Raw genomic sequence first — 13,995 nt, 5'->3', positions numbered from 1 at the left:
TGAGGCAAGGCTTCTTAATGCAGACGGGACAGTGTCTTAGTTGGTGCTCTACTGCTGTGAAAGGGCACCATGACCACTGGCAACTCATATAGGAAAGCACTTAATTGAGGCTGGCTTACAGGTTCAGAGCTTTAGTCCATTATCAACATGGCAGGAAGCATGGCAACACATGGGCAGACATGGTGCTGGAGAATGAGCTGAGAGTTCTCAGCACAAAGGAGATTTATTTGCTTCAGAGGGAAATAGGGCAAAAGACAAAGACAGGAGATAGAGGATGACAAGGAAGGGATATTTGCCGTTGTGGTGTTGGGAACAAATGGCTGCCTCTGGATAGAGAAGAGACAGACAGATGTGGTCCACAAGCACATAGCAATTTATAAAGGAAAAAGAAGAGTGTCACAATGAGATATTTAATTTTGATTGGGCATGTTAATTAGGGTAACCAAAGGGAGCTTTTGGTTGCTGGACTTCAATACTTTGACAACTGGACCCTGGTAGTCAGCCTTGGTGGGGAGGAAGCAGCCAAATAAGGCAATTGACTTAGGTAGCTAGCTTGAGGAATGTAATCTAATGTTTTTTTTTTCAGGGCAGAGGGAATGAGGGACAAGCAAAGCCTGCTCGACCCGTGCTTGACATGCTCAGGCTGGTTAGAGTCTCTTTGCTAGCTATCCCTCATGCCGGTCTGTGTGACTGGGGAAGATCGGAGCCCGTGGTCTGGGGCAGCTCACCTGTCAGGTCAGAGCTCTGAAGGTTCTTAGGCTGTTCTCTAGGAGCAGCGGTTTCTAGAGATGCTCAGCTGAGTGAGAAGAGCCTGAGGCCCGCTCACTCCATCTGCACTTCCAGGCATCCCAGGAGCTGTGGGGGAATTCCAGTTCCCTCTAAGATGATCTGAGCTATTGGTTTTCAATGAGGAGCATAGCACTACTCCTTTACCATATGAGGTCATCAGCCAGGTAACCAGTGGCCTTTGGAGGCTGGAAGGGCTTCAGGAATTCCACCTTGAAGTGTCTGAGAACCCCCAAGTTTTTCATTTCTGTGCAAGTAATATAACCCACTCTGTAGGCCAGCCTGGTCTTGAACTCAGTATGTAGCTGAGACTGGTCCTCTTGCCTCAGCTTGCCAAGTACTGGGACAACAGATGTGAGCTACTGGGTTTGACTCCAAATGGTTAGTGTATTTCTTAACCCATTTATTTACTGAGTTCTGATGATTTCCTGTCTTTGAGTCTAGAGAGGAAAAGCTTTGAGTTAGGCGGTCACCGCGTCTGAGGGCTGAGGGCTTAGCTGGGTTTTGCCTCTCCTAAGGTACTTTCTCACTCTTCTAAGCTCCTGGATGCAAGTCTCCAAGAAGAAATAAGAGTGACTGATGGACCAGGAGTCAGGGCAGCAGATGGATGGCACCCTCAGGAAGACCTTTCTCACCTTTGGACATGCTGAGTCATGGTACTGCCCAGGGAAGCCTTGATGATAGCTGCTGTGTAGACCTTCTCTAGCTGTCGTGTCTTCATGGTCAAGCCCAGCTACAAAGCTACCTTGTTCAACGTCCCGTCCTCCTCAGGGCAGCCCATTTCCAGTGGCAGAGTGTTTGGGGCTGAACAGTTCTAATTGACTTTTGTCAGAGCCAAGAGGTAGCTGGCTGACCAGCACCACTACCTTAGGGCTCATTACTAGTGTGGCCAAGCATTTGCCACACCCCATCATATCATAACCAACACTCCCCCCACCCCCACTGAACCCTGGTGCCCTTGGCACAGGCCTGCTTCTACGAACTTCTTGATTGCCGTGGATCCCTCAGAAACTTTATATATCTGAATTCTAGCTTAGCTTGCAGAGAACCCAGGGGCCCAAAGGAGACACCCTACTCTTCTTCATGGCTCTTCCCAAAGCCTGAGGCAATTACGCACCAGCTTAATAGAGAAAAGGCCACTAAAGCGGATACACAGCCTTCCACAACAAGTGCTGGTGAAATCAAGTCATCAACTGTCTAGCGTATTGACTGGTGGGGAGATAGGGAAAACTTTCTACTAGCACCAGCAGCCTACAGAAATCACATCAAACTGGTCTTGTCTCAAGACCTTTGTACTTGTTGTTTCCTTCACCAGGAGTGCTGGACTCTGTGCCCACACTAATGTCTAAGGCAAACCGTCCTTGAGATGCTGGCCACGAGGGCCCCCTCACCCATCCTTTTTAAAAGCAATACTCAGCCACCCCAAGATGCCCTTTGTTCTTTTCCAGTGCAATGAGAAGCAAAGACAGGCACAGACACTTCATTTTCTAGTGCTCGCCAATCCTCCCAAGAATGCGAATGCTACGGAATCAGGAAAACTTTCTGCTTCTTTGCTGCCACATCCAACGAGCTGCAGGAGTCTTCAGCAAGCGCTTGGCAGAACACGAATGCCTGAGTAGGAAGCGCAATACTTTCGAGTGGAAGTAATAGAACCCAGTTAGGATTGAATCCTGTTTTATTTTCCAGATACTAATTGTGCCCTTTTCCCATCTGATTATGGTAAGTGGAGCTGGCTTTGACTACATTCTGGGGATTGGCTAGATTTTTTTTTTTCCTGCATAGAACTGCTAGTAAATAGTTCGGGCTAGACAGGTGAGTCGTAAGACTTTGATTGTGGTTATTTAACTCGGCCTCCATAACTTATAGACAGCAATGGACAATACGATAAAACTGTTTAAAAACAAAACAAAACAAAACCAAAAACAGGTGGTTGAATGGATTGGCTCACAGGTGGATGGTGGTGTAACATAAAATTTCCTATAAAGTAAATTTACTGAAGTAGAAAAGGAAGCCTTAAAAAAAAAATTAACTTAACTAGCTTTACACAAACCATATGCAAATCCCTCAAGCCAGAAAGAATTCATTTCTAGTTTTGCTTGCAACATCTGTGGCTGCAACTGTGGGGATGCTGAGGGTAGAGAGAGGTCTCTTTAAGTTAATGTCGCTGTATAGGGTTGGCAGCTCACACATCCCTGGTCCCCAAAGCTGTGCAGGACTGCAGTTCTTCTTTTGTTTTCCACCTACTCCTGTGATTGTTCACCCACTACTCTAGGGATAGGACTGTCCCAGCATAGTTTTAAATACCCTAGTCCCGAGACTGATCCTGGCACATGGCAGAGTGTTGGTGAGGTAGGAGATGGCCACAGTGACAAAGTCATTCTCAAATCTCTAAACCTTTAGGAAAGAGACTGGATCAGTTCTGTTAAGCACTGGGCACCATGTGTGTGCCACACAGGCTCAACACCTCACAGGTGTTGGCTGATTCACTCTTGGCTGACATTGCAGAATAATATTGTCCCCATGGCTTGGGGAGATGGCTCAGTGGATAGAACCCTTCCTAGTATGAATACCAACTTAAAAACCAGGTGGGAGTGGTGGCCTGCCTGTCGTAGAGGGCATGCAGTCCCCGTGCTCACAGAAAAACACTGGAGAAACCAGGGATGTTAATCACGCAGGGGTGCCTCCTCAATGGAGGAGATAAAATACCTGCTTTCCATGTAGAAAGCTGGGAGTGGATGCTTTTAATGACCTGGTGACCTTTGCTGTCTGGAGAGCCGTATCTCCCCCAAATCTCCACAAGGTTTATCTCAGACTTTCCCTCCCTAGACTTTTGTCTTTAGCTCCAAGTGGTTGTTAATTTGGGGTGGAAGGGGGCGGGGACAGGATTCAACCCAGGACACATACCTTCTTGCTTCTCTAGTTAACTTGAGACAGGGGATAGAGGCTGTCTCCCAGTCACCAGGACAGGGGGGAACCCCAGGCATAGTGGCATAGGCTCTTGGTGGGGGGTGGCTCACTAGGGTAGAGAAAGGGTAATGCGAGTTCCCGAGCATGGCCTGGCAAGGAGGATTCTCTGAACCATGTCTTCTTTTGAGGGATATAAAATGTATTGGTAGAGCCAGGGAAGTGGTGGTCCTGGAGGAAGGATGTGGACTTTGCTGTGTTTAGAACTGGCCTTTGGCTTCTTTTCTTAATTTCAATATTTTATGTGTTCACCTTCTCATGAGATCAAACTGAAATGAACTGAAATAAATCACATAGCTTGGTGAATGGTTATCTAGGCACATGCCCATGTGACCCGCATGTTGATGGAGAACCCACATCATGAGGCACCCAACAGCTTCCCCCCTGTGAGGTGATTTCACTCACGGGACCCCTGCAGTGCTGGGGGACAACTCCTGGGCTTGGTTTCATCCTCTGCAGTGTCAGGACATGGGGTCCTGTGTTTTTCCTTTTCATCAGGCCCAGACAGTCCACACCATCTTCTTTCCATGAAAAAAATACTTCGGAGTGACATTCAAAGTTTTCTTCCTCCAAGAAGCTTCCTTTTACTCTACCCTGCTTTGTGAGGAATCTGCACCTCAGTTTCTGTAGGCATCAGAGTGGGCAAAACTACCCTCCTGCCAGAGCTAGTGACGTCACTGTATCTGGCCATGCGTGTCTCTTGCTGCATTTTGCATGGAAGCTTGTCAGTCCTGCTGGGCTAACTGGCTTTTTTTCCCCCCAAAAAAGCTTTATAGCTGTGTGCTCTGATGAGAGACTTTGCAATGATCTGTACACATGTTTCATCTTTCCTTCTAACATGTGAGTTACCTTACTTATCTTTATGTCCCAAGACAATACATAAAACTCAGAGTCCCTGTCAATGGGAAATTTGACAGGCCGTAGCTGGCTTTTTCTTTCCGTTTGTGTCTGACCAGGTGGTTTTGGTCAATCCTAGGATTCTAGAATACTAGAGAGAGGTCTGAGAACCCATGTGGGCCAATTTGTCTTTGAGTGACGGAGACTTAGCAGGTTCTAGTGTTTTCCCCAAGGTCACATGAGTGGAGGGCTCAGCAGGAAGGGAGCCCAGGACCTTTGGTAGGGAGCTGCTCCCCCTCCTTTCCTCTGTGCAGGTGCAGTTCCCTCCTGTGAGTTCGGGGTGGGGGGAGCCCTTTCCGAGCCGGGAGCAGCCAAATGGATTCTCCTTGAGACCTGCAGTCCATTAGCCCCGCTTCTTCCGGCTTCCTCTGTGGAATGGCTCCCCGGGGCTCCCCTGAGAAGCTCCAGGAACTAGCTGCCTGTCAGCCACCTTATTAAACTGGTTTCCAGATGTCTTCACCTCAGATTGAAGAGGCAGGAAGAGGATGAGGGCTGGAGTTTGTCCCTTAAATGAAGTTGGTTAGACTGGTAATAAATAACATTTTGTGGTGATGGAACAGGTGGCTGGGGGAGATGGGGTGACACAGGCTACATCCTTCATCAGACCATGTGTGAACATGAGACGCAAAATGGACAGACAGAGCAGAGCACCTGGGAGCAAGAGACAAGAGATGGATGGGAAGGCATGGATAGTGTAAGGGTCAGGGAGACCGGACAGTTGTGACTTCATGGGCGAGCAAGTAAAGGAATCTGAAAGGAAGAGAATTCTTTCTTGCCTCTTCCAAGCATTTAGTGGCTCTGACAACCTGTGGCGAGCCTTGTCCTGTAGCACCCCCACCTCTGCTTTTGTTATTACGTGGGTTCCTTTCTTATTTCTCTGGTCACTATCAAATCGTTCTCCCCTTTCTCTTATAATGACATTGCTTATTGGGCCCTAGTAGGTCTTGGATATGCTTTGTCACAGCCTTGGGCTACCAGGTAAAAAGAGTATTGCAGAGTCTCCAGAGAGGAAAGGCTTTAGAAGACTTGAAGTTCCTTATTTGTACTTTTGCCACATTTTGTGGACTGAGCAAGTCTTTAAGGCCAGGACAGATTCTAGGGCATGGGCAGTGGACTGGGGCTAGATCTACACCTCAACTGTAGTCAGCCGCTGTACAACAGATCCGTCTAGCCATGTGTTTTTTCCCCCTTTTAATCTGCTAGGCTTTAAAAAATTGTATTAATCAATCAATCAATCAATTAACTAATTAAAGATGTCCTGGGGATGCAACTCAAGCCCTTATGCATGCTGGGCAAATCCTCTCCCACTGAGCTATGGTTTTAGTTGATGACTCCTTTCCTTCTCTGTGAAGAGTTTAAAGCTCTCAGCCTCCACTGTACTATCTTCTTGTCAGAGCTTCTGGCCATTTGGCTTCCCGTGCCATAATTCCTTCCTCCATCTGCACCTCTAAAGACAGCATACAGACTCTGGAGAGTGGTGTCCCGTGTCCAGATGCAGGACAGAACAATAAGGGAGTCCTACTGGGGTGCAAGATGGAAGGGACCCATCCCAGGAAGTGGATCTTGTTCAAGCTAGTTGCAGGTATGGCAGCATTACATGCATACCTGGCCTTGTTGTGAAAGCCTTGTATGTACTAACTCATTAGATAATTCTAGCAACTCTGTGATAAAAGTGTTATAATTATACCCATTTTATCAAAAAATAAGTTAAAGTGTACAAAGAAATTAAAGCATAGTTCAGAAGCTAAAAAAGTAAGTAAGCTGACTAAGGTCACAGTGCTGTAAAGTAGGAATCTAGTATTCTGTTGTAATCCAGTGAGGGTGTGGATCCAGGGAGATCCTGCATTTGGTATGGCTCTTACCATGCATGCATGAAGACCTGTGTTTGGATCCTCCAAATCCACGTAAACATATATATGTATTTATACTCCCAATACTGAGGAAACTGAACAGGAACAGCGCGCGCGCGCACACACACACACACACACACACACACACACACACACATACAGGCAAACCAAGTAAGGTATGAAACCAGGAATGTTCTCTATACGCTGATAGCCCTAGAGGAAGGCGGAGAGCCTGTGTCTACTACTAATTACATTGTCTTACTTTTTGTAGGAGACTAAATGTTTCCCCTGCGAGTTTTCAGATGCCCATGTAAAGCTAGCCTTGCCATCAACTATGCCTTTGAGTCAAGGCGACTCTTCTTTATTTCCCATGGTGCTCTAGAACTCACAGGGAGTGTAAATTTTGGATGCACTCAAATCACTGGATTCTAATCCTGGGTTATTGATGTTCAGACAAACGAATATGCCAACGAGCCAGAAAGTGTGGAAGTCTTTAATATGGAAATCTGATCTCTGAATTTTCAGAGTCAGCAGGGACTGGAAGCCATACAAAAGCCAGATTTTCCAAGGGTGGGAGAGGGAAGAAGGTGGGGGTAGGATGACTTCTCTGGGATTCTCTTGATGACATCTTTCCTCCTAACCCATTCTGACCCCTTGCTCCTAGCTGTGTGCACTTTGTATTTATCCTTTTAAATTGATTTTCTTCTGAGAAGAGGCAGAAACCCTCCACAGGGAAGAGTAGCAAAAATCTTCCAGTCATTTTCTAGATGGGATGATGGAGGCTGCCTGGCAGAGGTAGACATCACGAGCCTGGCATCACACAGGATCTGTTTATGGCCCTCTGGCCATCTCCTCCTCCTCCTGGAATGGCAGATGGCCTGTGTTTTTAATAATTAAGGGAAAAAAATAGGAGGGAAATCAGGCTCAGTAGGAGGAATTTGGAACCGTCCAGGCAGCACAATTGAGCTGTGAATTTGTTTGGAAAGTGCCAACGGTGGCTCCGCATTGAGCATACGCACAGCCTTGGCCACTTCAGGGGAGCGAGAATGGTTCTGTGTGATGGTTTTCATCAGCCTGTCCTTCCCAGGGCGTGGTAATTGGAAGCCATTGGTAGACAGGGAGACTTCGAATTCATAGGTTTGTAAATCCCATAACACTGGTAACAACAACAACAACAACAACAACAACAACAACAACAACAACACGTTACCTTGTAGCCTCAATTTCAAAATAGCCCTGAGAGATAAAGATCCCAAAGGCCTATAGAAATCAGTTTAAATAGGTAGTCTGAAAGGGTGATTTAGAGAAATAAAGTGCTGCCCAATTTTAGCAGAAAAGACACAGGCTCTAAGAAAAGATGGAAGAAGGCTGAGACCCTGTCAGATTGATTCTATTAGGGAGCCGGGCCCTCTGTGCTGGTTTCATCTGGTGCTCATTTAGGAGAGACCATGGGCAAGGAGAGCTGCGGGGGCGGCGGAGGCTGAGACTCGAGATGCTTAATTCCTTGGCCTGGAATCTCGGAACGAAATGGCTTTTCGCTGGTCTTCTTCTGAATCTCACAGCTGGGAAGGGTTGGAGAAGTCACCACTTGGGTCGTCCCCATTGTCTGCTGAGGTATGGAAAGACTTGGGTATCAGAGAAGGCTGCAAGGCACAGGCCATGTGGAAATACCATTAACACATGAGCCAAGGCATCATCATGATAGGATGGCCTGGCAGGGGGTGGGGGTGGGGTGGGGTGGGTGCTTTACTATGGTGGATTCAGGGCCCATCTTTATGTGTTAAATAGAACCCAGATTGTATCTCTGCTCCTCTTCCCACCAACATGCCTTTCTACCCTTGCTAGATGCTGATCCACGTTTTCTAGGGTAGGGTAGGAACAGTTCTTGCTATGGGCAGAGAGTGTCCTCCCCTCCCTGCTCTGAGGGACACTACCTCTCAGTCCCTCAGCCTCTGGCAGGAAGGAATGTCAAGGAGCACTCGAGGGCTTGGGGGAGGAAAGAAAGCAAACCTGCTGTGCCCGCCTCTCTGCCATCTCTCCCCTCCGACCCACTTTCCCCAAGCTTCTAGCATGGTCTCTGCTGGGTCCTATTGACCAGCTGCCACCAAGAAGAGCTGGCCAAGCAGATGGCAGGAGACTGGGCTTGGAGGGGAGCTGGAGACCAGCTGCGCAGACATGTCACCCATTGCTGGTTGGGACATTCTGTTCTGAGGCTTCTCTCTCCCTCTCTTCCCTAACTCTTCATCATTCATGGGACTTCTTGGCTCTTTCCTCTCTCTCACTTCCCTCCTACTTTTCTTTCTCCTCAACTGCCTCCTACTCCCCTTCCTTTATTCTCTCTTAGCCACTGTGCTTGGCAATGAAAGCGGCCTTCTGGCTACCCCTAGAAGAGGGAGGGGGTCCACGTCAGGGGGCGGAGCCTTTTCCCGGCTACAGTGTCAACACGGGAGGGGCACAGGCATCAGCTTCCTGGCATCACACACTTCTGCACAGAGAGCCACAGGCTGCTGGATCTCTCCCTGCTGAGAGTGTAGACCCCAGTTTAACACCACTGATTGGCCTTGCTCGGTGCAGGGAGAAAAAGGACTGTGAACTTGGAGCTGTGTGGCCCAAAGTCAGCCAGGTCTTGGGTAGGTCATCTGCCATGAAAAGGCCCAGGTTGAAGATCCAGTGCTCTGGGGCCACTTAGCAGGCCAATGATCTCACCCTGCACATGGCTGTCATCATCATTACTGTGGGATGGGAATGCCTCAATGCCCATTTTGTTCTGCATTCTTTTCCCGTTGAACACTCTTGCTGTCAGGGTCCTGGGTGGAGGAATGGTGCGTTCACTAGATGCTTCATCTTTTCTATAGGGGCCATGGTCCTGAAGAGGTCTGGCCAGCAGGCAGCACTCAGACATACACAATCCCTGCTGCAGTGGGAGAAGTTGCTGGGTTTTTCAGTCAGGAGTTTATCATTTCCAATCCATATCAAGAGGCCCAGAGACATCTCAGAGGGGGAGAAGCAGAGAGGGGATCGTTCAGAGCAGCCCAAAGAGAAGCAGCTTAAATTTACTCAGATTCTTCTGCCGCCACCCCCCCCATTCCTCAAGACCCCCAAATCACTGACTGTTGCGTATTCTACTCTGGTGGCCATGGTGCAGATTGAGACTGGCCTATACGGTAACCACAGGTAGCCACTGTGCCCTTGAAAGTTCCTCAGAGCAAGAGCCTCCAAAGAACTGAGATGTTGCTGGGTGTGGTGGCACACACCTGCCTGTAGTTCTAGCACTTGGGAGGCAGAGGCAGGTGGATCTCTGTGAGTTCGAGGCCAGCCTGGTCTACAAAGTGAGTCCAAGACAGCCAAGGCTATACAGAGAAATCCTGTCCGAAAAACCAAAAGGAAAAAAGAAAAAGAGAACTGAACTGTTCATTTTATATGGTTCTACTAATTTGAATTTCAATAGTTACAGGTGGCCAATTAGACAATTGTGAAACATTTGGGGAACCCAGGAGTGGCCTGATACCTCCAGTGATGCTAAAATTTACAAAGTACCCATGCACTAACCTCTTCATGCAGCTGGCTTAACAAAGTTCAGCATCTGGCGCAATGACATGCTCCATAAATGATTTTTTTTTTAATTTACTCCAATCCTTTGCTCAAAGCCACTGAGCTAATTGGTCCTGGCAGGGGATTTGATTTGCCTGACAGCAGAGCTGTGCCTTTATTGAGCATGCCAAATTTTATCTGGAAATCTAAAACCTGCGTTGTTTATGCATTTAACTTAGAACCGGGGTTATATGTAGCTTAGGCTAACCTCAAACTCACTGTGATGTAGTCATGGTTGACCTTGAACTCCTGACCTTCCTGCCTCCACCTCCCAAGTGCTGGGATTACAGATCTACACCACAGTACCCTTGTTAAAACCTGAATTTTGATTCTTCCTCCCTCTCTGGTCAGCTCTGCAACCGTGGGTGAGTTCCTCTTTGGCCTTAGTTGGTTCATGGTTGAAAGGAAGGAGTGGGAACGATGTATCCCAGGTTCTTGTGGGTTCTAGAGGTTTCTGTTGTAATTCTTGAGGTCCACAGTGGCTATGTGGGCATTGTGAGCTAGTGTGTTTAGAAGAGAGGGGAGAGGGCATTGGTGCAGTGGGGGGTGGGGGGGTAAGACAAGAGGGGGAGGCAGGGGAGAGGGTCCATTCTGATAAAGGAAGGACTATTCTTCTGAATTATCTTCTAGAAACCCACTGAACTTCTCTATGGAGAACACAGGGCTGGTAGCAAACCCAGAAGTGAAACAGAGACTGGCGAGCAGCATGTCTGGTGTTTGTTCCACCGTTTCTCCCTTTTGAACTAGCTTCTGCAGTCACTCTAGTTCTTTCCCTGCCTCCAGCCTGGGCCTTAGGGGCCCCCACAGAACATTCGGCATTCTCTACTGTGTAGCTTTAAGGCATAGCCGCACACTCTGGCTCCTTCCTTCTCCAGCTACGCCCAAGCTGTCAACTGAAATTGTCCAGGGGACATTCCTGGCCCTGACAACCCCCCTCCCCTCCCCCCACGCTTTCACTCTGAGCGCCCAACTCTCAGACTGAGTTGTCCCCTCAGAGCGGCCTCTGAGTTGTTCCTTTCTTGTTGGTAGCTAGACTCTGACTCTGCTTTCCAACGGTAGGAATCGCATTGTCACTTGAGCTAGATATGGCGGAATCCTGTACTTCACCCACTTAGAAAGAGGGTGTTTTGAGTGTTCCAGACACCGTATAGAGTTTTACTGAGCACCCCAGATGAATAGACAAGGGTTTTCTTCCACAAGGTTGAGAGTTCAGGACTGTACAGGGCAAGCTTCCGTAAGACATAAAGTAGATAATAGAAGTGGGCCACCACAGAATTCCAAGGGACAGAGAGAATCAGCAGATAAAGTATTGCCCTGTCTGCCTTGGTCCAGCTTAGTTACCAACATGCCAAAACGTGGGGCAGAGTGTGCTTCATGTTTGTTTGGTTTTTTTTTTTTTCTCCAGAGAAGCTGGAAACCAGATTTAAATTCGAACTTTCCTAATTTTTAAAAACTGGCATGCTGGCCATATCAGAGTCCCCTCTGAGTGAAAACCACTCTGGTCTCTTATTCACTGGCGAATTCCTCAGGGTGTGTGGCTGAAGGGAAGCAGAAACGAGATGCTAGGAATGTGGATTAATGACATCCATGTCCTCTGGATGCCGTTAATCCATGTTCCAGGCACAGGTTGACACTGGCTTCCTGCCTGGGTGTAGAGGTAGGTCTCATTTGCAGCAGAGAAGTTAACTATGCAACTCTCTCCTTTTGGACACAGAGCCCGAGTGCACAAAGCCATGACCACCCCTGTCGCTCCTGTCCTGGGGTATACAATGGGGGTGCACATCTTCTGCCTTCCCTGGGGGTCAGAAAAGGATGTTGACAAGTAACCTCCTATGCCACCAACCCTGAGGTTTTCTCGTGAGGGTGAAGTTGAGGCGAAACTTGGCATCCTCCTGCCACTGTGAGTGTGCTACCATTTAACCTGCATGAAAGACATTGCTCAATGCCATTGTTGGTGCATTTACTTCCTCCAGTATTGTAAGATACACATGTTGTGCTGTGTTCTTGATAGGTGAATGAATCAGGGTTTCCTTTAGAAACATAACTAATGTATGTGCGGGCACACGTGTGTTGGATGGGGAGAAGAGACGGGAGGAAGAGAGACATTTAGCTCTTAGCTGGCTCATCCTTTAATGGTTTTCTTGGTATTTGCCTACCATCCTTCAGTATTGAGCTTTGGTATGAGGAAAGGCTTGTCCTCCTCCTCTGGCATCTTATCACCTTGTCTTTATTTTTCTTTGTGAACTGGACCACAGCACTAATACTGCCTCTTGGTGCCGTATGATAGAAACACAGGCTTTCTGTCCCAGCATTATAGTTTATACCAGAAGCACGCAGGGCATGTCGGTTACCCTCCTTGTATCACAAATACTCATTTGGTACTAACAAGGGGGTTTATGAGAAGAGTATATTTAATAGTGCCTAGAAATGTTTGCTGACAGGGTCAGGTCCATTGGCAACATTGGACCGAGTGTCTACCTACCTGTTAGCCAGTTCATGGTGGCCATTAGAGGAGAGTGGCTTAGCACAGTGTATGACAGGCTAGCAGGCCTCCCATAATTATCTGCTCCAGAAGCACTTCTAATGTCCTCCCAACGTCCCTGTGTGAACTTTTCAGACCCACTGCTTGGTTTTGGTCCCCACACCATCTCCTGTATCTTTTAGAGTTACCTCTGTTGATGGGGTCCTTTAGGGGTCACTAAATCCATCCTCTCACCTTCAGCAAATTCTGACTTTCATTTATTCTCCACTCCAACTTGGAAGCTGGGTCTGGGGAAGACATCCAAGACAAAGATTTTTTAAAATTCCAGAAATAAAAATTCTCTCTTCATTTAGGAAAGTCCCAAGGCTACAGACATGAGGACATTAGGTTGTCTTCCATGATGCCATTTCCTGGTTACCGGGGAAAGGGAATGGGTGGGGTGAGAGACGATGGTGTCACTGCCCCCCTTTAGGGACATTTGGGTACATCTTCCTGTTATCTTGGCTGGGATTATGTCAATCTAAACACTACCTTCTCTTCTGGGTTTTATCAGCTTCCCCTGTTCTCATCTCCTCTCCTGGAACAGAGGTGCCTTTTTCCCATCTGGACTTTCTGAAATATCAAACCCTGTTGCATCATGGTGTATCAGCTAACATCTTTTCCATGTCCGAATCCAAGAAACCGTGGCTACTTCTTAAATTCTCCAGAGATTCCTCTGTTCTGAGACACATTCGTAGCTGTGTGTGGTGTCAGCGTGGCCACTAAGATTCCGTATAATAAAGAATTCCGTCTGCACACAGATCTCTGAGATCAGTGCCCATGCCGTCCCCCGACCCCGGTAGCTTCAAAGAGTATGCATGACTCGGACGCACATCAACTTCCTCGAGACTGTCTCTCAGGAGTTGCTGACTAGTCTGCCTTCCCCACTCTCCACACCTCCCAGTTCCCTCCCCAAGGTTCTAAGGTCAGCTGTCTCCAGAGTAGGAGCTGCTGGAGGAAATTCATGCCTTGTCAGGTGAGGTGGAGGTTGGTTGGTGGGGCTTAAATGTCTCTAGATGTGCGCTCCTTCGCTAGATGAACATATCTGGCTCAGGTTGCCCACTGGGAGTATGTTTTTCAAATCTAAGAATTCTTGCTTTAACCCAAAACAGCCAGATGTAGAAGATCTTATTTTTGGAAAGTTCCATTTTCCTTCCTCCCTTCATCCCTCTACCACTATCACTCTCTCTTCTTATTCTCTCTTTCCTTCCATCTCTCTTTCTTTTCCTTGTCTTATCTTCTTCCTCCTCTCTCTATACCTCTTTCTCTCCTCCCCACCCTCTTCATTTACTGCTGAGCTCTCATGTGCTAGACAGATGCTAAGGAAACAGAAGCAAAGTAGCCAAACTTGTTCTCAAATCTTTAGGGCTTACATCAGACTCAGAA

The 13,995-nt window shown here is 47.7% G+C and overlaps 1 long non-coding RNA gene across 1 annotated transcript in view; it reads left to right on the top strand.

Annotated features, from left to right (window-relative positions):
- Positions 1 to 1,317: 1,317 nt before the first annotated feature.
- LOC311595649 overlaps positions 1,318 to 13,995 on the top strand; it is a 34,295-nt gene continuing 21,617 nt past the window's right edge. The window contains exon 1 of the long non-coding RNA XR_014778523.1: positions 1,318 to 2,505. This is a non-coding gene — a long non-coding RNA (uncharacterized lncRNA). The remainder of the gene's footprint in view (positions 2,506 to 13,995) is intronic.

Source organism: Acomys minous (assembly GCF_964271855.1).
Source record: "Acomys minous genome assembly, chromosome: 4".
NCBI lineage: Eukaryota > Metazoa > Chordata > Mammalia > Rodentia > Muridae > Acomys > Acomys minous.
Note: the sequence above shows the minus strand (reverse complement) of the source record. Positions and strands in the feature narration are given on the sequence as shown.